Source organism: Hordeum vulgare, chromosome 2H, assembly GCF_904849725.1.
Source record: "Hordeum vulgare subsp. vulgare chromosome 2H, MorexV3_pseudomolecules_assembly, whole genome shotgun sequence".
Taxonomy (NCBI): Eukaryota; Viridiplantae; Streptophyta; class Magnoliopsida; order Poales; family Poaceae; genus Hordeum; species Hordeum vulgare.
Genome location: NC_058519.1, coordinates 540,892,941 through 540,917,558, shown reverse-complemented (window position 1 = coordinate 540,917,558; position 24,618 = coordinate 540,892,941).

Genomic DNA, 24,618 nt, shown 5'->3' with positions numbered 1-24,618 from the left:
ATGACGAATGGGTTCCGGGAGTTCACCGGGGGGGGGGGCAACCCACCCCGGGGAAGCCCATAGGCCTTGGGGTGGCACACCAGCCCTTAGTGGTCTGGTGGGACAGCCCAAGAAGGCCCTATGCGCCATAGGAAGAAAATCAAGGAGAAAAGAGAAAAAAGAGGAGGTGGGAAAAGGGGGAAGGACTCCTCCTTACAAACCTAGTTGGACTCGGTTTGGAAGGGGAGGGCTGCCCCCTTGGCTCGGCCGAACCCCTTAGGGATACTTGGACCCCAAGGCAAGGCTCCCGCCCTTCCCCCTATATATACAAAGGTTTTAGGGCTGATTTGAGACGACTTTTACACGGCAGCCCGACCACATACCTCCACGGTTTTCCTCTAGATCGCGTTTCTGCGGGCTCGGGCGGAGCCCTGCTGAGATAAGATCACCACCAACCTCCGGAGCGCCGTCACGCTGCCGAAGAACTCTTCTACCTCTCCGTCTCTCTTGCTGGATCAAGAAGGCCGAGATCATCGTCGAGCTGTACGTGTGCTGAACGCGGAGGTGCCGTCCGTTCGGCACTAGATCGTGGGACTGATTCCGGGACGGTTCGCGGGGCGGATCGAGGGACGTGAGGACGTTCCACTACATCAACCGCGTTCACTAACGCTTCTGCTGTACGTTCTACAAGGGTACGTAGATCACACATCCCCTCTCGTAGATGGACATCACCATGATAGGTCTTCGTGCGCGTAAGAAATTTTTTGTTTCCCATGCGACGTTCCCCAACAATATCGTACTCCGGTACTTAAAGTTGCAGCCGCAGCTAAGATAGCGGAATCTATTCAGCCATCGGATTCAGAGGCTGGTAGAGGCTTAGAGCAGATTCGCACTTTGCTTCAAGCAGCGCAGCAACAGAATTCAGCTGTATCGCAGTCGCTCAATAGGTTACACAACAATTCACCCAGATCAGATAGAGTCCGTTCAGTTTAAAGTCCAGGGTTGCCCCAGCGTCGCAGAGACAGGGGTTACCGAGAGAATCAACACAAAGACCAGGGGCGGAACCAGTTCCCTCCTCATTATCACCGTGATGACCGCCGTCGGGTGCATTCTCCTTCGAGGAGCGGTACATATGTGTCCCTACAGTACGATGACCGGCGTCTGTTCGGTGATGAGCGGAATCCAGGATTTGATGCGAGAAATGTACTCGCGCAGAGAAGGATCAACAGGGGCAGAGCTCACAGTGATGGTTTCGACAGAGATCGTCCAAGTGGAAGTGGCACTGTAGTTTTTGGCCCCAGGTGCTTCAGTAGAGCAATCCGCTCTGCTGATATTCTCTCCAACTTCAGGTTGGCGCTTGGAATTAGCAAGTTCATAGGAGAATCCGTGCCTGAAACATGGCTTGATGACTACCGAGTGGCTGTGCAGATTGGCGGAGGCAATGACAGCGTCGCCATGAAGCATTTGCCTCTGATGTTGGATGGTTCGGCCAGGGTGTGTCTAAATCAATTGTCTCCTTCTAGCATCTACTGCTGGGAGGATATCACCCGAGTGTTCATCAAGACATTTGAAGGCACATGCAAGTGTCTAGCCGGTCTATCCGAGTTGCAGCTTTGTGTGCAGAAGTCAAACGAGTCATTGAGAGATTACATTCGGCGGTAGACCACCCTTCGTCACACGGTGGAGAATGTTTCCGTGGCACCCCGGCTCAGAGGAAACCAGACTGCCCCGTATTCCATCCCAAGGACAAGTCTTCTGGAATACGGCACCGTTGGCATAGAACAAATCAGCTCTTTACTACTATGGAAAATATTACAAGGGTTCTTCGATTACATCGCCATGGCGATACTACACCTGCCTACGGTAAATCCTACACTAGCAGCAGAACAACGCCGGATGTGATGAACTCCACTCCAAAGGGACTCTCGCTGGAACGCGCATCCTAGCTCGCAACTCGGAATCCTCGACAAGCAAGCAATCATGGCATGACCTGCAAACTGGCATGACAAGCCAGGTGAGTACTTTGAATGTACTCGCAACTCACAACAAACATTAGCATTAAGGCAAGACAACATCATAGCAATCAATATTTGGTAAAGATTTCTTATCACTAATGGGGTATTTGAAAAATAACTATACCAGGCTACTCCAACCGTACTCTGATAATACCATCTCTTGTGATCTCACTTAGAACCTTCAGCGAGTATCCTCAAGACGGATACCATGGCTTATCATCGGCACGATGCCCAACTGTTACCATACTCAGACGAGTTCTTCCATCATTATTATCATAGTTACGGTTGACCACCTACTTAGGTCTGGTCGGGCTGTCCAATACCGTTGACATGGGTATTCGAATAGGTTTGACACTCTGTAGAGGTTGCACACTTTACCCACATCATGGAGCACTGACCTTGTGATCCCATTAAGGTGGACCAGCATCGCTCCAACGAAACTTGTCTGACCCGTGACCCTTTCATCGTACCACCGACATTCATCCTCCCCCGGAGTCCTTCCCTAGGTGGCCCTGTGTCCTCATGACACCTGCCACCATCGTGGCCAAACTAAACTATCCCAAACGGGGACGTGCGCACAAAACAACTCAACTAGCTCACAGGGTTATCACCGCCTACCGAGCCAAGGTAGCACGCATGCATAACCCTCCCTCTTTGGAGGTACCGGTGAAAGAGCACACAATCATACCAAGTCAAGGTCGTCCCATATCGGCAAATGTGGTTGCACTGATGAGCCCGGACAGGTGACTCTAGATCAACCACTAAGTTATCTTATCTCTGAATAATATCTTTGTTATAGTTGACATTCTGATGTCACAGTAATCCAATGAGCGATAATCTCAACCACTTCTGTTGATCCATATCCATAAACTGTCGGTTGAAACCCAAAATAATCATAGACAGTAATCTCAATAGTATGGTGTAAATAATCCGTCTCCAACGTATCTATAATTTTTGATGGTTCCATGCTATTATCTTGTCAACTTTGGATGTTTTGTATGCTTGAATATGCTATTTTATATCTTTTTTGGGACTAACCTATTAACTCAGTGCCAAGTGCCAGTTTCTGTTTTTTTCCGTGTTTTTGACCTTTTTCAGAGGAGAATATTAAACGGAGTCCAAACGGAATAAAACCTGCGGGATGATTTTTCCATAACAGAAGATACACATGAGACTTGAGAACCAAGGCACAAGACCTCGGGGGAGGTCACAAGCCCCCTAGTCGCGGCCTGGCGGCGCCTTGCAGGCTTGTGGGCCCCACGTGGCTCCTCTGCCCTACCACTTTCGCCTATAAATTCTCTAAAAATCCAAAACCATGGAAGAGAGCCACGAAAATACTTTTCCGCCGCCGCAAGCTTCTGTCTCCGCAAGATCCCATCTGGGGATCGTTCTGGTGCCCTGCCGGAGGGGGGATTCGGACATGGAGGGCTTCTTCATCAACACCATTGCCTCTCTGATGATGCGTGAGTAGTTCACCACACACCTTCGGGTCCATAGCTAGTAGCTAGATGGCTTCTTCTCCCTCTTGGATCTTCAATACAAAGTTCTCCATGATCTTCATGGAGATCTATCCGATGTAACTTTCTTTTGCAGTGTGTTTGTCGAGATCCGATGAATTGTGGATTTATGATCAGATTATCTATGAATATTATTTGAGTCTCCTTTCATCTCTTATATGCATGATTTCTTACCCTTGTAATTCTCTTTGAGTTGTGGGTTTCGTTTGGCTTTGGTTTTGGGTTCATACCATGCGGTGTCCTCACCTAGTGACAGAAGGGGTAGCAAGGCATGCATCGTGTTGTTGCCATCAAGGGTAAAAAGATGGGGTTTATATCATATTACATGAATCTATCCCTCTACATCATGTCATCTTGCTTAAGGCGTTAGTCTGTTTGTTACGAACTCAATACACTAGATGCATGCTAGATAGCGGTCGATGTGTGGAGTAATAGTAGTAGATGCAGAAAGTATCGATCTACTTGTCTCGGACATGATGCCTATATGTATGATCATTGCCTTAGATATCATCATGACTTTGCGCGATTCTATCAATTGCTCGACAGTAATTCGTTCACCCACCGTAATACTTGCTATCATGAGAGAAGCCTCTGGTGAACACTATGGCCCCCGGGTCTACTTCACATCATATTTTCAGATCTACACAATTACTTTGTTGCACTTTTCACCTTCAGATCTCATCTTGCAAATAACCGTCAAGGGATTGACAACCCCTTTATAGCGTTGGGTGCAAGTTTGTTTGTTTTTGCGTAGGAACATTGGTGCCTCATCTTGATACTCCTACTGGATTGATACCTTGGTTCTCAAACTGAGGGATATACTTATCGCTACTGTGTTGCATCACCCTTTCCTTTTCGTGGGAAAAACCAACGCAAGCTCAAGAGGTAGCAGTAGACTAGTGGGTAAAATGCTAGTTACTAACAGTCTTGTACTCAACACAGTAGTCATCTATTCAGACAGTGCATACTCAGATTCCAGACTATAAACAAATATACTTGTGATTAAAATAATTAATCAAACTATGGTATTGCAATGCGGTTAAGCAAATGAGAGTTGTGGCTTTCCTGGGGATGAAGGAACCATCGGGGAGAGGTGCGAGAAGCTCGCGGAAGGAATTGCCAGAAACAGTTCTCTCTCGGAGAAGCTGTTTACGGGCAAGGGCAACATCGTCATTTCCACCGTGTGTTCACATAGTGGAAATGATACCATCTTGTCGGGCTCGACGAGACGAATACGGGGGCTTTGGAATCACTGGAATTGGAGCTATAGATAAAAAGATATAAGAGCTTTTCCGCGAGGGACTAATCTGCAATATAAATAATCACAACCAAGTCCCTGACAACATGTTTGGTCGCGCACTCCGGGAAATACACTTCCCCGTGAGGAAAGCGTAAATACGCCTGAGGCGTTTCCACTTAAACTGAGTGGGCCCAGGAGGGGAGGGGTTGACCCCTCTCTCTCTCTAACGTGCGGGGCCCACCTTATCCACTCCCTTTTTCTCTCTTACACGCGGGCACTGTCGCATCTCTCTCTGTCTCCTCTGGCTTCTTCTTCCTCGCGATGTAGGGGCAGGAGGGATCGGGAGCCGGTCCTCGCCGTCGCCTCGCTACTCAGGGAGGCCGGCCGACGGTGCAGGGGAACCTCTGCTCCTTGCCGCACCCGGGGGTGGCCGCGGGGCTGCGTGGGGCGGCCTACAGCATCGTCGCCGCGGTTCGGGTCCGGCGGCTGGGGAACGGCAAGGGGGGTTGCGCCGGCGGTTCTCTTCCGACCGAGATGAGGGCGGCAGCAGCTTCACCATCACCTGGGGATGCCCTGTCCATGAGTAGAGGAGAGGGGGAAGGCTCTGGAGCCTACATTGCCATGGGGTGTGACGGCGGCTGCTTCGGTCCTGGGGCAATGGGGAGCTCCGAGGGCTTAGGGAGGGGCTTGGGAGGTTGCTCGTCGGAGGAGGGCTTCGGGGCACGCCTTATATAGGCCCGGGGAGAAGCTGCGGGACGGTAGCCGAAGCTCCGAGACGGCGGCTCCGCAACCGCGTCGTAATAGAGCATCGGGGCCGACCACAGGCTAGGCGATGACGGGGAGAAGGCTCCGGAGGGCACACGTGTGCGGTGGGAGCTCTTCGGCACTCGCGGATAAGCCAGAGCTTGTTGGAGAGGTGCTCCCATCGTCGTCAATGCACAGAGCGCCATTTTGGCTTGCCCTCAGTGTGGTCACCACGTGCACTACGTGCTCTCGCATGCCACTACTCCTCACTCCATGTCAAACATACCCACCACTGCTCAAAGGGATAAGAGGCGAGGGTAGAATCAACTAGAGGGCTGTGGGAGGAAGAAAAATGCTCAAACATGATTTAACAGCAAGAGGTTTGGAGTGGGGTGGGGGAGATCCAACTGGGGAAAGTCTCTGGTTTTTGGTTGAGGGTGATCACATGCTAGGATGATTATCTATGCAAATTTTCAGCTCATTTGAATGAATATAATTAGCACTTGCAGTTCAAAGGGCTCTTCTGGACAGAATTGCAAAGTATGAAGTGGCACTCACATACTTGCTTGGACTGAGCTGAATTTTGGAGGATATGAATAATTTAGAGTTATGAAGATGCTTTATAAATTTCATATCATCTTGATAAACGAAAGTGATACTTCCTTCACACAGTATCCTGCTGGGAAGAATCCTAGGAAAATTACTCGGAATAATTGTCTAGATAAAATGAGCTCAAAATTGGTTGAGAGATGTTTTATAGGTAGGAGAATGTCCTGGTAAAATTTTAGAATTTATGAAGCAACATAAAATATAGTCGCTTCACCATCCAAAATAATGACCAGAGACAAAGATTTGATGCTATGGTCACATGGTTGAAGGAGTGATGCTCAAATTTGGTGGAGATGCATTATTTTAGCATATTGAGATGATGGCAAAGTTTCAACTCATTTGAACACTCCTAGCTAGCACTTACTTCACAAAGCTCCCTCTGGATCAGAAACTTTGGAAATTTGCCAAGAATTATTTACAAGCTAAATTGAGTGGAATTTTGGCATGAGGCAATCATATGGATAGGAAAGAGTGCCCACCAATTTTTAGAGCAAGCAAGCAAATATAAAGGGTACTTGCTTCACAACTAGGCAGATAGGGAAGAATCAGAAAAGGAATATTTGATAAATATTTTTTAACATGGCAAGGAAATATTTTTTCATATCTGAGGAACATATGACCCAAGAGATTTATGAGAATTATTTGGGAATTTGTTGAGAGATAGAAATGGGCGTTGCTTCACAACCCAAGGCAAACATGATTATTCTTTTAAAAGAAAAAAGAATATTCCTAGGGAAAAGAATATTGGGATTAGCTCAAGATAAAAATGACAAGGTCTTGGGATGGTTTGGGAATTGGCAAGCCACTAGGGAAGAGGAATCAAGGGTGATCCCTTTAGGTTTCAAGACTGCCAAGCCATAGAAAAGAAAAACCAGACCAAAATCAAAGGAAAAAGAAATGAGGAAAATCCAGGGTATTACATGTTGGAAATATGACCTAGAGGTAATAATAAATTAGTTATTATTATATTTCTTTGTTCATGATAATCGTTTATTATCCATGCTATAATTGTATTGATTGGAAACACAAATACAAGTGTGGATACATAGACAAAGCAGTGTCCCTAGTAAGCCTCTAGTTGACTAGCTCGTTGATCAAAGATGGTCAAGGTTACCTGACCATAGACAAGTGTTGTCACTTGATAACGGGATCACATCATTAGGAGAATCATGTGATGGACAAGACCCAAACTATGAACGTAGCATGGGATCGTGTCATTTTATTGCTATTGTTTTCTGCATGTCAAGTATTCATTCCTATGACCATGAGATCATGTAATTCACTGACACCGGAGGAATACCTTGTGTGTATCAAACGTCACAACGTAACTGGGTGACTATAAAGGTGCTCTACACGTATCTCCAAAGGTGTCCGTTGAGTTAGTATGGATCAAGACTGGGATTTGTCACTCCGTGTGACGGAGAGGTATCTCGGGGCCCACTCAGTAATACAACATCACACACAAGCCTTGCAAGCAATGTGACTAAGTGTAAGTCACAGAATCTTGTATTACAGAACGAGTAAAGATACTTGCCGGTAACGAGATTGAAATAGGTATGCAGATACCGACGATTGAATCTCGGGCAAGTAACATACCGAAGGACAAAGGGAATGACATACGGGATTATATGAATCCTTGGCACTGAGGTTCAACCGATAAGATCTTCGTAGAATATGTGGTATCCAATATGGGCATCCAGGTCCCGCTATTGGATATTTACCGAGAAGTGTCTCCCGTCATGTCTACATGGTTCTCGAACCCGCAGGGTGTGCACACTTAAGGCTCGATGATGTTTTAGTATAGTTGAGTTATATGTGTTGGTGACCGAAGGTTTTCGGAGTCCCGGATGAGATCACAGACGTCACGAGGGTTTCCAGAATAGTCCGGAAACAAATATTGATATATAGGAAGTTGGTGTTTGGATTCCGGAAAGTTTTCGTGCATTGTCGGCAGTGTATCGGGAGTGATGAATGGGTTCCAGAGGTCCACTAGGTGGGCCCACCACGCCCCAAGGGGTGCAAGTGGGTTTATTCGATGTACAATAAGGTATAATGGGCTGACAAAGTCATCCAAGGAAGGCCCATGAGAAAAAAGTGGAAAATCCAAAAGAGGTGGGAAAATAAGGAAGGAGTCCTAATCCAAGTGGGATTGGAGAAGGACTCCTGCCTTCCCAAGTCGACCGACCCAAGGAGGCCTCCTTGGCCGACGCCCTAGGGCTTTGCCCCACCCCTTTTCTCCTCCTATATATACTAGAGGTTTAGGGCTGATTTGAGAAAACTTTAACACGTGCAACTCAAACCTACACCTCGTAGTTCTTCCTCTAGATTAGATTTCTGCGGAGCTCAGGCGAAGCCCTGCAGGAATAGATCATCACAAACACCGGCGCGCCGTCACACTACCGGAGAACTCATTTATTTCTCCGTCTCTCTTGCTGGATCAAGAAGTCCGAGATCGTCATCGAGTTGTAAGTGTGCTGAACGCGGAGGTGCCGTCCGTTCAGCGCTAGATCGGGACGGATCGTGGGTCGCATCGCGAGACGGTTCGTGGGACGGATCGTGGGACGGTTCGAGGGATGGATCGTGAAGACGTACCACTACGTCAACCGCGTTTCTTAACGCTTCCCGCTGAGCGATCAACAAGGGTATGTGGATCAAATCTCCCTCTCGTAGATGAACATCACCATGATAGGTCTTCATGTGCGTAGGAATTTTTTTGTTTCCCATGCAACGTTCGCCAACAGTGGCATCATGAGCTAGGTTCATGCGTAGATGTTCTCTCGAGTAGAACACAAAAGGTTTTATGGACGGTGATGTTCAATTTGCTGCCCTCCTTAGTCTTTTCTCGATTCGGCGGTATTGTTGGATTGAAGCGGCCCGGACCGACATAACTCGTACGCTTACGAGAGACTGGTTTTATCGACTGACATGACTGGCGGGTGCCTGTTTCTTCAACTTTAGTTGAACTGGTTTTGACCGAGGTAGTCCTTGGAGAGAGGTTAAATAGAAATTTGCACATCTCCGTTGTGGTTTTTGCATATGTAAGATGCGATCATACTAGATACCCATAGCAGCCACGTAAAACATGCAACAACAAATTAGAGGACGTCTAACTTGTTTTTGCAGGGTATGCTTGTGATGTGATATGGCCAATGACGTGATGTGATATATTAGATGCATGAGATGATCATGTTGTAATACTTAATATCGACTTGCACGTCGATGCTACGGCAACCGGCAGGAACCATAGGGTTGTCTTTAAACTAACGTTTGTGTTTTTGCAGATGCGTTTACTATATTGCTAGGTCGTAGTTTTAGTAGTTGATGGAGATCATGATGATGGAGATCATGGTGTGGCGCCGGTGACAAGAAGATCATGCCGGTGCTTTGGTGATGGAGATCAAGAAGCACAAGATGATGGCCATATCATGTCATTTATGAATTGCATGTGATGTTAATCCTTTTATGCACCTTATTTTTCTTAGAACGACGGTAGCATTATAAGGTGATCTCTCACAAAAAATTCAAGATGAAATTATGTTCTCCCCGACCGTGCACCATTGCGACAGTTCATCATTTCGAGACACCACGTGATGATCGGGTGTGATAGACTCAACGTTCACATACAACGGGTGCAAAACAGTTGCACACGGGGAACACTCGGGTTAAACTTGACAAGCCTAGCATGTGCAGACATGGCCTTGGAACACATGAGACCGAAAGGTTGAGCATGAATCGTATAGTTGATATGATTAGAATAGAGATGCTTACCACTGAAACTATTCTCAACTCACGTGATAATCGGACTTGAGTTGGTGAATTTGGATCATGTACCACTCAAATGACTAGAGAGATGTACTTTTTGAGTGGGAGTTTATCAGTAATTTGATTAGTTAAACTCCAATTATCATGAACATAGTCAAAAGGTCTTTGCGACTTATGATGTAGCTTGAGCTATAGCTCTACTGTTCTTTTATATGTTCCTAGAGAAAATTTAGTTGAAAGATGATAGTAGCAACTTTGCAGACTGAGTCCGTAAAACTGAGGATTGTCCTCATTACTGCACAGAAGGCTTATGTCCTTAATGCACCACTCGGTGTGCTGCACCTCGAGCGTCGTCTGTGGATGTTGTGAACATCCGACATACACGTTTTTGATGACTACGTGATAGTTAAGTGCGTAATACTTAATGGCTTAGAAGCAAGACGTCAAAGACGTTTTGAAACGTCACGGAACATAAGTGATGTTCTAAGATATGAAATTGAGATTTCATGCTCGTGACCTTGTTGAGAGGTATGAGACCTCCGACAAAATTCTTTGTCTACAAAGTAAAGGATAAAAGCTCAATCGTTGAGCATGTTCTCAGATTGTCTGAGTACAACAATCACTAGAATCAAGTGGGAGTTAATCCTCCAGATGAGATAATGATGGTTCTCCAAAGTCACTGCCACTAAGCTGCTAGAGCTTCGCGATGAACTATAACATATCAAGGATAGATATGATGATCCTTGAGAAATTCACAATGTTTGACACTGCGAAAGTAGAAATCAAGAAGGATCATCAATTGTTGATGGTTAGTAAAACCACTAGTTTCAAGAAGGGCAAGGGCTAGAAGGGATACTTCATGAAACGACAAACCAGTTGCTGCTCTAATGAAGAAAACCAAGATTGAACCCAAACCCGAGACTAAGTGCTTCTGTTATGAGGGAAACGGTCACTGAGGTGGAGCTACCCTAGATACTTGGTAGATGAGAAGGCTGGCAAAGTCAACAGAAGTATATTTGATATACATGATATTGATGTGTACTTTACTAGTACTCCTAGTAGCACGAGGGTATTAGACACCGGTTCGATTGCTAAGTGATTAGTAACTCGAAATAAAAGCTACGGAATAAGCGGAGACTAGCTAATGGCGAGGTGACGATAAGTGTTGGAAGGTTTCCAAGGTTGATGTGATCAAGCATCGCACGTCCCCTCTACCATCGGGATTGGTGTTAAAGCTAAATAATTGTTATTTGGTGTTTGCGTTGAGCACGAACATGATTGGATCGTGTTTATTGCAATACGATTATTCATTTAAAGAGAATAATGGTTATTCTATTTGCTTGAATAATTACCTTCTATGGTTTATTGAATCTTGATCGTAGTGTTACACATGTTCATAATATTGGTGCCTAAAGATACAAAGTAATACTGATAGTACCACTTACTTGTGGCACTGACACTTGAGTCATGTTGGTGTAAAATGCATGAAGAAGCTCCATGCTGATGGATCTTTGTACTCACTCATTTTTGAAACGTTCGAGACATGCAAACCATACCTGTTGGTATAAACGCATGAAGAAACTCCATGCAGATGGATCATTTGGACTCACTTGATTTTGAATCACTTGAGACATGCAAAATCATACCACATGGAACAAGAAAGTAACTTGTTGGATGCAATACATTTTTGAAATGTGCAGTCCAATGAGTGTTGAAGCACGCAGTGGATATCGTTATGTTCTTACTTCACTGATGATTTGAGTAGATACATGAGTATTTACTTGATGAATCACAAGTATGAAATATTGAAAAGTTCAAAGCTATTTTAGAGTAAAGATCATCATGACAAGAGGATAAATTGTCTATGATATGATCATAGAGATGAATATCTGAGTTGCGAGTTTTGGTACATAGTTAAGACAATGTGGAAATTGTTTCGAAGTTCATGCCACCTAGAACACCATAGTGTGATGGTGTGTCCAAATGTCATAGTTGCGCCTTATTTGATATGGTGCATACTGTGATGACTCTTATCGAATTACCACTATCGTTTATGGGTTATGCATTAGAGACAACCACATTCACTTCAAATAGGGCACCGCGTATTTCCGTTGAGATAACACAGTATAGGCTATGGTTTGGAGAAACCTAAGCTGTTGTTTCTTAAAAGTTTGGGGCTGCGATGCTTATGTGAAAAAGTTTCAGTCTGATAAGCTCGAACCCAAAACGGATAAATGCATCTTCATAGGATATCCAAAACAGTTGGATACATCTCCTATTTCAGATCCGGAAGCGAAGTGTTTGTTTCTAGAAATGGGTCCTTTCTCGAGGAAAGGTTTCTCTCGAAAGAATTGAGTGGGAGGGTGGTGGAACTTGATGAGGTTCGTAAACCGTCACTTCAACCAGTGTGTAGCATGGCGCATGAAGTTGTTCCTGTGCCGTCTACACCAATTGAAGTGGAAACTGATGATGGTGATCATTGAACTTCAGACTGTTGGAAATATGCCCTAGAGGCAAGGATAAATAGTTATTATTATATTTCCTGTTTAAAGATAATCGTTTATTACCCATGCTATAATTGTATTGAATGAAAACATAGATACATGTGTGGATAAATAGACACAACAATGTCCCTAGCAAGCCTCTAGTTTGCTAGCGAGTTGATCAAGGATAGTCAAGTTTTTCTGATTATGTGCAAAGTGTTGTTGCTTGATAACTGGATCACATCATTAGAGGAATCATGTGATGGACTAGACCCAAACTATGAACGTAGCATATTGATCGTGTGATTTTGCTATTGTTTTCTACGTGTCAAGTATTTGTTCCTATGACCATGAGATCATATAACCCACTGGCACCGGAGGGATGCCTTGTGTGTACCAAATGTCACAACGTAACTGGGTGACTATAAAGGTGCTCTACATGTATCTCCAAAGGTGTCCGTTGGGTTAGTATGGATCAGGACTGGGATTTGTCACTTCGTGTGACGGAGAGGTATCTCGGGGCCCACTCGGTAATACAACATCACACACAAGCCTTGCAAGCAATGTGACTAAGTGTAAGTCACGGGATCTTGTATTACGGAACGAGAAAAGAGACTTGCCGGTAACGAGATTGAAATAGGTATGCGGATACCGACGATCGAATCTCGGGCAAGTAACATACCAAAGGACAAAGGGAATGACATACGGGATTGCCTGAATCCTTGACACTGAGGTTCAACCGATAAGTTATTCGGAGAATATGTAGGATCCAATATGGGCATCCAGGTCCCGCTATTGGATATTGACCGAGGAGTACCTCGGGCATGTCTGCATAGTTCTTGAACCCGCAGGGTCTGCACACTTAAGGTTTGGCAATGTTTTAGTATAGTTGAGTTATATGTGTGGTTACCGAATGTTGTTCGGAGTCCCGGATGAGATCACGGACACCACGAGGGTTTCCGGAATGGTTCGGAGACGAAGATTGATATACAGGATGACCTCATTTGATTGCCGGAAGGTTTTCGGGCATTACCGGGAATGTACCGAGAGTGACGAATGGGTTCCGGATGTTCACCGGGAGGGGGCCAACCCACCTGGGGAAGCCCATAGGCCCTAGGGGTGCCGCACCAGCCCTTAGTGGGCTGGTGGGACAGCCCAATAAGGCCTATGTGCAAGGGATAAGGAAATCAAAGAGAAAAGGAAAAAAAGGTGGGAAGGAAGGGTAGGACTCCACAACCAATCCTAGTTGGACTAGGATTGGAGGTGGACTCCTCCACCTCCTTGGCCGGCGCACCCTTGGGGTCTTGGACCCCAAGGCAAGCCTCCCCTCCCCTCCTCCTATATATAGTGGAGTTTCTAGGGCTGATTTGAGACAACTTTTGCCACGGCAGCCCGACCACAAACACCACAGTTTTTCCTCTAGATCGTATTTCTGCGGAGCTCGGGCGGAGACCTGCACGAGTAGATACTTCACCACCACCGGAGCGCCGTCATGCTACCGGAGAACTCATCTACTTCTCCGTCTTGCTTGCTGGATCAAGAAGGCCGAGATCATCGTCGAGCTGTACGTGTGCTGAACGCGGAGGTGCCGTCCGTTCGGCACTAGATCGGAGCGGATCGTGGGACGGATCGCGGGTCTATTCATGGGACGGTTTGCGGGGCGGATCGAGGGACGTGAGGATGTTCCACTACATCAACCGCATTTCTTAACGCTTCCCGCTGTGCTATCTACAAGGGTACATAGATCCAAATCTCCTCTCATAGATGGACATCACCATGATAGGTCTTCGTGCGCGTAGGAATTTTTTTGTTTCCCATGCGACGTTCCCCAACAGTGGCATCATGAGCTAGGTTCATGTGTAGATGTAATCTCGAGTAGAACACAAAGGGTTTTGTGGACAGTGATGTTCGATTTGCTTCCCTCCTTAGTCCTTTCTCAATTCGGTGGTATTGTTGGATTGAAGCGGCCCTGACCGACATTATTCGTACGCTTACGAAAGACTAGTTTCATCGCTTGACATGCAACCTCGTTGCATAAGGATGACTGGCGGGTGTCTGTTTCTTGAACTTTAGTTGAATTGGTTTTGACCGAGGCGGTCCTTGGAGAGGTTAAATAGCAATTTGCACATCTCCTTTGTGGTTTTTGCGTAAGTAAGATGCGATCTACTAGATACCCATTGCAACCACGTAAAACATGCAACAACAATTAGAGGACGTCTAACTTATTTTTGCAGGGTATGCTTGTGATATGATATGGCCAATGACGTGATGTGATATATTCGATGTATGAGATGATCATGTTGTAATAGTTAATATCGACTTGCACGTCAATGGTACGACAACCGGCAGGAGCCATAGGGTTGTCTTTAAACTAACGTTTGTGCTTGCAGATGTGTTTACTATATTGCTAGGACGTAGCTTTAGTAGTAATAGCATGAGTAGCACGACAACCCCGATGGCGACATGTTGATGGAGATCATGGTGTGGCGCCGGTGACAAGAAGATCGTGCCGGTGCTTTGGTGATGGAGATCAAGAAGCACATGATGATGGCCATATCATGTCACTTATGAATTGCATGTGATGTTAATATTTTTTTGCACCTTTTTTGCTTAGAACGACGGTAGCATTATGAGGTCATATCTCACTAAAATTTCAAGACGAAATTGTGTTCTCCCCGACTGTGCACCGTTGCTACAGTTCGTCGTTTCGAGACACCACGTGATGATCGGGTGTGATAGACTCAACGTTCACATACAACGGGTGCAAAACAGTTGCACACGCGGAACACTCGGGTTAAGCTTGACGAGCCTAGCATGTGCAGACATGGCCTCGGAACACATGAGACCGAAAGGTCGAGCATGAATCATATAGTTGATATGATTAGCATAGGGATGCTTACCAATGAAACTATCCTCAACTCACGTGATGATCAGACTTGAGCTAGTGAAATTGGATCATGTACTACTCAAATGACTAGAGAGATGTACTTTTTGAGTGGGAGTTTAGCAAGTAATTTGATTAGTTAAACTCTTATTATCTTGAACATAGTCTAAGTCAACTTTGAAAATATTTGTGTTGTAGATCAATGGCTCTCGCGACAGTCACCCTGAATTTTAATACGTTCCTAGAGAAAGCTAAGTTGAAAGATGATGGAAGCAACTTTGTAGACTGGGCTCGTAATCTTAAGTTGCTCCTACAAGCTGGGAAGAAGGATTATGTCCTTAATGCTGCGCTAGGAGATGAACCACCCGCCGCGGCTGACCAAGATGCTAAGAACGCTTGGTTAGTGCGCAAGGAGGACTACTCTGTAGTTCAATGTGTAGTCTTGTATGGATTAGAGCCGGGACTTCAACGCCGCTTTGAGCGTCATGGATTATATGAGATGTTCCAGGAGTTGAAGTTTATCTTTCAGAAGAACGCTCGGATCGAGAGGTATGAGACCTCCGATAAATACTATGCTTGCAAGATGGAGGAGAATTCGTCTGTCAGTGAACATGTGCTCAAAATGTCTGGGTACTCAAACCGTCTAGCTGAGCTAGGGATTGAAGTCCCGCAAGAGGCTATCACTGACAGAATTCTTCAATGACTGCCACCAAGCTATAAGAGCTTTGTGTTGAACTATAACATGCAAGGGATGAACAAGTCACCCGGCGAGTTATTCGCGATGCTGAAAGTCACAGAGTCAGAACTCCGTAAAGAGCATCAAGTGTTGATGGTGAATAAGACCACTAGTTTCAAGAGAAACGGCAAAGGAAAGAAGGGTAATTCAAAGAAGAGCGGCAAGCCTGTTGCCAATCCGATAAAGAAGCCCAAAGATCGACCTAAGCCTGAAACGGAGTGCTATTATTGCAAGGGTATGGGTCACTAGAAGCGCAACTGCCCCAAGTATCTGGCTGATAAGAAGGCGGCCAAGGAAAAATCAGGTATATTCGATATACATGTTATTGATGTGTACTTAACCAGCTCTCGTAGTAGTGCCTGGGTATTCGATACAGTTCTGTTGCTCATATTTGCAACTCGAAACAGGAACTGCGGAATAAGCGAAGGCTGGCGAAGGATGAAGTGACGATGCGCGTGGGAAATGGTTCCAAGGTTGATGCAATCGTCGTCGGCACAGTTTCACTTTAGTTACCATCAGGATTAGTTATGAACTTAAATAAATGTTATTTAGTGCCTGCGTTAAGCATGATCATTATATCTGGATCTTGTTTATTGCAAGACGGTTACTCATTTAAGTCAGAGAATAATGGTTGTTCTATTTCTATGAGTAATATCTTTTATGGTCATGCACCCAATGTGAGAGGATTGTTCATATTGAATCTTGATAGTGAAAATACGCAAATACATAACATTGAGATCAAAAGAGTTAGAGTTAACAATGATAGCGCCATGGTTTTATGGCACTGCCGGTTAGGTCATATTGGTGTAAAGCGCATGAAGAAACTCCATACCGATGGACTTTTGGAGTCACTTGACTTTGATTCACTTGACACGTGCGAACCATGCCTCATGGGCAAGATGACTAAAACTCCGTTCTCCGGAACATGGAGCGTGCAAGTGACTTATTCGAAATCATACATACCGATGTGTGTGGTCCGATAAGTGTGGAGGCACGCGGCGGATATCGTTATTTTCTCACCTTCACTAACGATTTGAGTAGATATGGTTATGTCTACTTGATGAAGCACAAGTCTGAGATGTTTGAAAATTTCAAACAATTTCATAGTGAAGTCGAAAATCATCGTACCAAGAAGATCAAGTTCCTACGGTCTGAGCGTGGGGGTGAATATCTGAGTTTCGAGTTTGGTGCTCACTTAAGACAATGTGGAATTGTTTCATAGTTGACACCGCCTGGAACACCACAGCGTAATGGTGTGTCCGGATGTCATAATCGTACTTTATTAGAGATGGTGCGATGTATGATGTCTCTTACCGATGTGTCGTTATCATTTTGGGGTTATGCATTAGAAACAGTTGCATTCACTTTAAATAGGGCACCATCCAAATCCATTGAGACAACACCATACGAACTGTGGTATGGCAAAAGACCAAAGTTGTCGTTTCTTGAAGTTTGGGGATGTGATGCTTATGTCAAAAAGCTTCAGCGTGAAAAGTTGGAACCCAAAGCGGAAAAGTGCGTCTTCATAGGTTAGCCAAAAGAGACAGTTGGGTATACCTTCTATCTCAAATCCGAGGGCAAAGTGTTTGTTGCTAAAAACGGACCTTTTCTTGAGAAGGAGTTTCTCTCGAAAGAATTGAGTCGGAGGAAGATAGAACTTGATGAGGTTGTCGAACCTCTAATTCCTCTTGATGGTGGCGCAGGGCAAGGGGAAACCCCTGTTGCTGCAGCACCGGTTCAGGAACAAGTTGATGATGATGATCATGAAACTTCGGATCAAGTTACTGTCGGACCTCGTAGGTTGACAAGATCACGTACTGCTCCCGAGTGGTACGGTAATCCTGTATTGACGATTATGTTGTTGGACAACAATGAACCTGCGAATTATGAAGAAGCAATGGTGGGCCCAGATTCCAACAAATGGCTGGAGGCCATGAAGTCCGAGATAGGATCCATGTACGAGAACAAAGTGTGGACTTTAGAAGTACTACCTGAAGGCCGCAAGGCTATTTAGGACAAATGGATCTATAAGAAGAAGACATACGTAGACGGTAATGTGACTGTTTATAAAGCTCGACTTGTGACAAAGGGTTTTTTCACAAGTTCAAGGAAATGACTACGATGAGACTTTCTCACCGGTAGCGATGCTTAAGTCTGTCCGAATCATGTTAGCAATAGCTGCCTTTTACGATTATGAAATATCGCAGATGGATGTCAAAACAGCGTTCCTTAACGGTTTTCTTAAGGAAGAGTTGTATATGATGCAACACAAAGGTTTTGTCGATCCTAAGAATGCTGACAAAGTGTGCAAGCTCCAGCGATCCATTTATGGACTTGTGCAAGCATCTCAGAGTTGGAATAAGCGTTTTGATCAGGTGATCAAAGCATTTGGGGTTATACAAGTGGCTGGAGAATCTTGTATTTACAAGAAACTGAGTGGGAGCTCTGTGGCGTTTGTAATATTATATGTTTACGACATATTGCTGATTGGAAACAACGTGGAGCTTTAGGAGAGCATAAAAGGTTACTTGAATAAAAGTTTCTCTATGAAGGACCTAGGAGAAGCTGCTTACATTCTAGGCATTAAGATCTATAGGGATAGATCGAAACGCGTGATAGGACTTTCACAAAGCACATACCTTGATAAAGTTTTGAAGAAGTTCAAAATGGATCAGTACAAGAAAGGGTTCCTGCCAGTGTTACAAGGTATAAAATTGAGTAAGACTCAGTGCCTAGCAACTGCGGAAGATAGAAATACAATGAGTTCCGTCCCCTACGCTTCAACCGTAGGTTCTATCATGTATGCAATGCTGTGCACTAGACCAGACGTCAGCTTGGCCATAAGTATGGCACGCAGGTTTTAGAGTAATCCAGGAGTGGATCACTGGACGGCGGTCAAGAATATTCTGAAGTACCTGAAAAGGACTAAGGAAATGTTTCTCGAGTATGGAGGTGACAAGGAGCTCGCCATAAAAGGTTACGTCGAAGCAAGTTTTGACACCGATCTAGATGATTGTAAGTCTCAAACTAGATACGTATTTATTCTTAATGGGGGTGCGATAAGCTGGTCCAGTTCCAAGCAGAGCGTCGTAGCAGATTCTACATGTGAAGCGGAGTACATGGCTGCCTCTGAGGCAACAAAGGAGGGTGTCTGGATGAAGCAGTTCATGACACATCTTGGAGTTGTGCCGAGCGCACTAGATCCATTGACTTTGTTATGTGACAACACTGGTGCCATTGCCTTAGCAAAGGAACCAAGGTTTCACAAGAAGACCAGACACATCAAACGACGCTTCAACCTCATCCGCGACTACGTCGAGTTAGAGGACGTGAATATTTGCAAAGTGCACACGAATCTGAATGTAGCAGACCCGCTAACTAAACCTCTTCCACGGGCAAAACATGATCAACACCAGAACTGTATGGGTGTTCGATTTATTACAATGTAAATCACATGGCGATTTGAGGACTCTCTAGTGCAAGTGGGGGACTATTGGAAATATGTCCTAGACGCAATGAAAAATAGTTATTATTATATTTCCTTTTTAAAGATAATCGTTTCTTATCCATGCTATAATTGTATTGAATGAAAACATAGATACATGTGTGGATAAATAGACACAACAATGTCCCTAGCAAGCCTCTAGTTGGCTAGCCAGTTGATCAAGGATAGTCAAGGTTTTCTGACTATGTGCAAAGTGTTGTTGCTTGATAACTGGGTCACATCATTACGGGAATCATGTGATGGACTAGACCCGAACTATCAACGTAGCATATTGATCGTGTCATTTTATTGCTATTGTTTTCTGCGTGTCAAGTATTTGTTCCTTTGACCATGAGATCATATAACCCACTGGCACCGGAGGGATGCCTTGTGTGTATCAAACGTCACAACGTAACTAGGTGACTATAAAGGTGCTCTACAGGTATCTCCGAAGGTGTCCGTTGGGTTAGTATGGATCAAGACTGGGATTTGTCACTCCGTGTGACGGAGAGGTATCTCGGGGCCCACTCGGTAATACAACATCACACACAAGCCTTGCAAGCAATGTGACTAAGTATAAGTCACAGGATCTTGTATTACGGAATGAGAAAAGAGAGTTGCCGGTAATGAGATTGAAATAGGTATGTGGATACCGACGATCGAATCTTGGGCAAGTAACATACCGAAGGACAAAGGGAATGGCATACGGGATTGCCTGAATCCTTGACACTGAGGTTCAACCGATAAGTTATTCGGAGAATATGTAGGATCCAACATGGGCATCCAGGTCCCGCTATTGGATATTGACCGAGGAGTACCTCGGGGAATGTCTGCATAGTTCTCAAACCCGCAGGGTCTCCACACTTAAGGTTCGGCGATGTTTTAGTATAGTTGAGTTATATGTGTGGTTACCGAATGTTGTTCGGAGTCCGGGATGAGACCACGGACGTCACGAGTGTTTCCTGAATGGTTCGGAGACGAATATTGATATATAGGATGACATCATTTGATTGCCGGAAGGTTTTTGGGCATTACCGGGAATGTACCGGGAGTGACGAATGGGTTCCGGATGTTCACCGGGAGGGGGCCAACCCACCCGGGGAAGCCCATATGCCCTAGGGGTGCCGCACCAGCCCTTAGTGGGCTGGTGGGACAACCCAATAAGGCCTATGCACAAGGGATAAGGAAATCAAAGAGAAAAGGAAAAAAAGGTGGGAGGGAAGGGAAGGACTCCACCTTCCAATCCTAGTTGGACTAGGATTGGAGGTGGACTCCTCCACCTTGCTACGGCAACAAAAGTCCTTCCCCGGCAATGCCAGGAATTCTTCTTGCTACTTCTCTTGTTTGCGTCGGTTTTTCCCTTGAAGAGGAAAGGGTGATGCAGCACATGAGCAGTAAGTATTTCCCTCAGTTTGAGAACCAAGGTATCGATCCAGTAGGAGGGTCTCGTTAAGTCCATAGTACCTGCGCAAACACAAACGAGCTTACACCCAACGGTTGAAAGGGGTTGTCAATCCCTTCAAGATTGTTTGCAAAGTGAGATCTGATGGCGGAAAGTGCAATGAAGTAAAAGGTATAAGGCTGAAAATATGGTGTGGAGTAGACCCGGGGGGCATAGTGTTCACTAGAGGCTTCTCTCAAAATAGCAAATATCACGGTGGGTGAACAAATTACTGTCGAGCAATTGATAGAACCACGCAAAGTCATGACGATATCGAAGGCAATGATCATACATATAGGCATCACGTCCGAGACAAGTAGACCGATACTTTATGCATCTACTACTATTACTCCACACATCGACCGCTATCCAGCATGCATCTAGTGTATTGAGTTCATTACGAACAGAGGAACGCTTTAAGCAAGAGGACATGATGTAGAGGGATAATCTCAAACCAATGATGAAAACCCCATCTTTTTACCCTTGATGGCAACAACATGATGCGTGCCTCGCTACCCCTTCTGTCACTGGGTGAGGTCACCGCATGGTATGAACCCAAAACCAAGCACTTCTCCCATTGCAAGAATCATAGATCTAGTTGGCCAAACAAAACCCACACCTCGAAGAGAATTACAAGGATATGAAATCATGCATAAGAGAGATCAGAAGAAACTCAAATAAGATTCATAGATAATCTGATCATAAATCCACGATTCGTCGGATCTCGACAAACATACCGCAAAACAAGATTACATCGGATAGATCTCCATGAAGATCATGGAGAACATTGTATCGAAGATCTAAGAGAGAGAAGAAGCCATCTAGTTACTAGCTATGGACCCGTAGGTCTATGGTGAACTACTCACGCATCATCGGAGAGGTCATGGTGTTGATGAAGAAGCCCTCCGTATCCAAATCCCCCCTCCGGCACGGCACCAGAACGTGCCCCAGATGGGATCTTGCGGAGACAGAAGCTTGTGGCGGCGGAAAAGTACTTTCGATGATCTCCTGATTTTTTGTGGAATTTTTAGGGATATATAGGCGCAAAACCTAGGGAAAAGGAGGTACAGGGGGCCCACAAGCCTGAGGGCCACGACCTCCCCCCTGGCCGCGGGGTGGGGGCTTGTGGGGCCCCTGGGGCCCCCTGCCTTGGCTCTCAAGTCTCCTCATCTTCTTCCGTTACGGAAAAAATCATTTCAGGGATTTTATTCCATTTGGACTCCATTTCGAAATCTCCTCTGAAAGGGGTCAAAAACATGGAAAAAATAGGAACTGGCACTTGGCACTGAGATAATAAGTTAGTCCCAAAAAATATATAAAAGGCATGCAAAACATCCAAAGTTTGACAAGATAATAACATGAAACCATCAAAAATTATAGATACATTGGAGACGTATCAAGCATCCCCAAGCTTAACTCGTGCTCGTCCTCGAGTAGGGAAGTGATAAAGAATGAATTTTTGATGTGGAATGCTACCTAGCATAGTTGTCCTTCGCAACTTCTTTCACGTGACATGAATGTTCAGATCCGTAAGATTCAAAACAATAGTTTGCTATTCACATGAAAAAAATAATACTTCAAGCAAACTAGCAAGGTAATCATGAACTTTCAAAATAACAAGGCCAAGGAAAGTTATCCCTACAAAATCATATAGTCTGGCTATGCTCCATCATCCTCACACAACTAATGTAAATCATGCATAACCCCGGTATTGGCCAAGTAATTGTTTTCACACTCTTACTTTCTCAAACTTTTTATAACTATCATGCAATACATGAGCGTCAGCCATGGATATAGCACTATAGGTGGAATAGAGTGTGGTGGTGGTTGTGAGACAAAAAGGAGGATATGGTCACATTGACTCCGCGTATCAAAAGGCTATGGAGATGACCATTAATAGATATCAATGTGAATGAGTAGGGATTGCTATACAAGAGATGCACTAGAGCTATAAGTATGTGAAAGCTCAAAAGGAAAACTAGTGGGTGTGCATCCAACTTGCTTGCTCACGAAAACCTAGGGAAATTTTGAGGAAGCCCATCATTGGAATATACAAGCCAAGTTATATAATGAAGATTCCCACTAGCATATGGTAGTGACAAAGCAAGAAGCTCTCAATCATGAAGAACATGGTGCTATTATGAAGCACAAGTGTGGAAAAAGATAGTAGCATTGTCCCTTCTCTTTTTTTTTCATTTGGGCTCTTAGGCATCTTCTCTTTTTTTGGGCTCTTTGGGATTTTTTTATTTCCTCACATGGGACAATGCTCTAATAATGATGATCATCACACTTTTATTTACTGATAGCTCAAAGCTCAAAATGATAATGACTCTATAGGAAATGCCTCCGACAGTGTACCGGGATGTGCAACGATCTAGCATGACGTATGACGTTGAAAACATCTCGCTTGCTTTCTTACGATCATGCAATGGAAGCATGAAAGTGACGACACAAGTCATGAGACGGAACGGTGGGAGTTGCATGGCAATATATCTCAGAATGGCTATGAAAATGCCATAGTAGGTAGGTATGGTGGCTGTTTAAGGAAGGCATATGGTGGGTTTGTGCACCGGCGAGAGTTGCGCGACACTAGAGAGGCTAGAAATGGTGGAAGGTGAAAGTGCATCTATACCATGGACTCACATTAATCATGAATAACTCACATACTTGTTGCAAAAGTTTTTATTAGTAATCGAAACAAAGTGCTAAACGCATACTTCGAGGGGAAGGGTAGGTAGGTGTTAACCATCGCGCGATCCCGACCTCAACACAAAGGATGACAATCAATAGATCAATTATGCTCCGACTTCCTAACATAGCGGTTCACCATACGTGCATGCTACGGGAATCACTAACTTCAACACAAGTATCTCTAGATTCACAACACCCTACTAACATAGCTCTTAATATTACCAAATCCACGTCTCAAAACTAATTGAGAGGAATCAAGAGTACTCTTTCTACTCAATGCACATGAAGATGGAGGTTCTTGCATCCTCTTTGGGTACCTATCACATTTGGGACTACTTTCATAGCATAAGCCAACTACCAAGTCATGCACCGCCGTGCTCTAAAAGATATAAGTGAAACACATAGAGCAAAAGTATCTAGCTCAAAAGATATAAGTGAAGCACTATGAGCATTCTAGCAAAATCACGATGAGTGCATGTCTCTCTCTCAAAAAGGTGTGCAGCAAGGATGATTATGACACAACAAAATAAAAGACTCCTAAGATACAAGACGCTCCAAGCAAAACGCATATCATGTGATGAATAAAAATATAGCTCCAAGTAATGTTATCGATGGATTGAAGACGAAAGAGGGGATGCCTTCCCGGGGCATCCCCAAGCTTAGGCTTTTTGGTGTCCTTGAATTTGGCTTGGGATGGCTTGGGCATCCCCAAGATTGAGCTCTTTCCACTCCTTATCTCTTTGTCCATGAGAACATCACTCAAAACTTGAAAACTTCACAACACAAAACTTAAACAGAAACTCGTGATAACATTAGCACAAGAAAAAAACTACCACCTCTTTTGGTACTGTAGAAAACTTGAATTATATCTATATTGTTGTTGGGCTACTGTATTCTCACTTTTCCATGGCTAGTACCCACTGATACTAACCATAGTTTCATCAAAACAAGCAACCAACTCAACAAAAACAGAATCTGTCAAAAACAGACCAGTCTGTAGCAATCTGTATACTTCGTATACTTCTGGTACCCC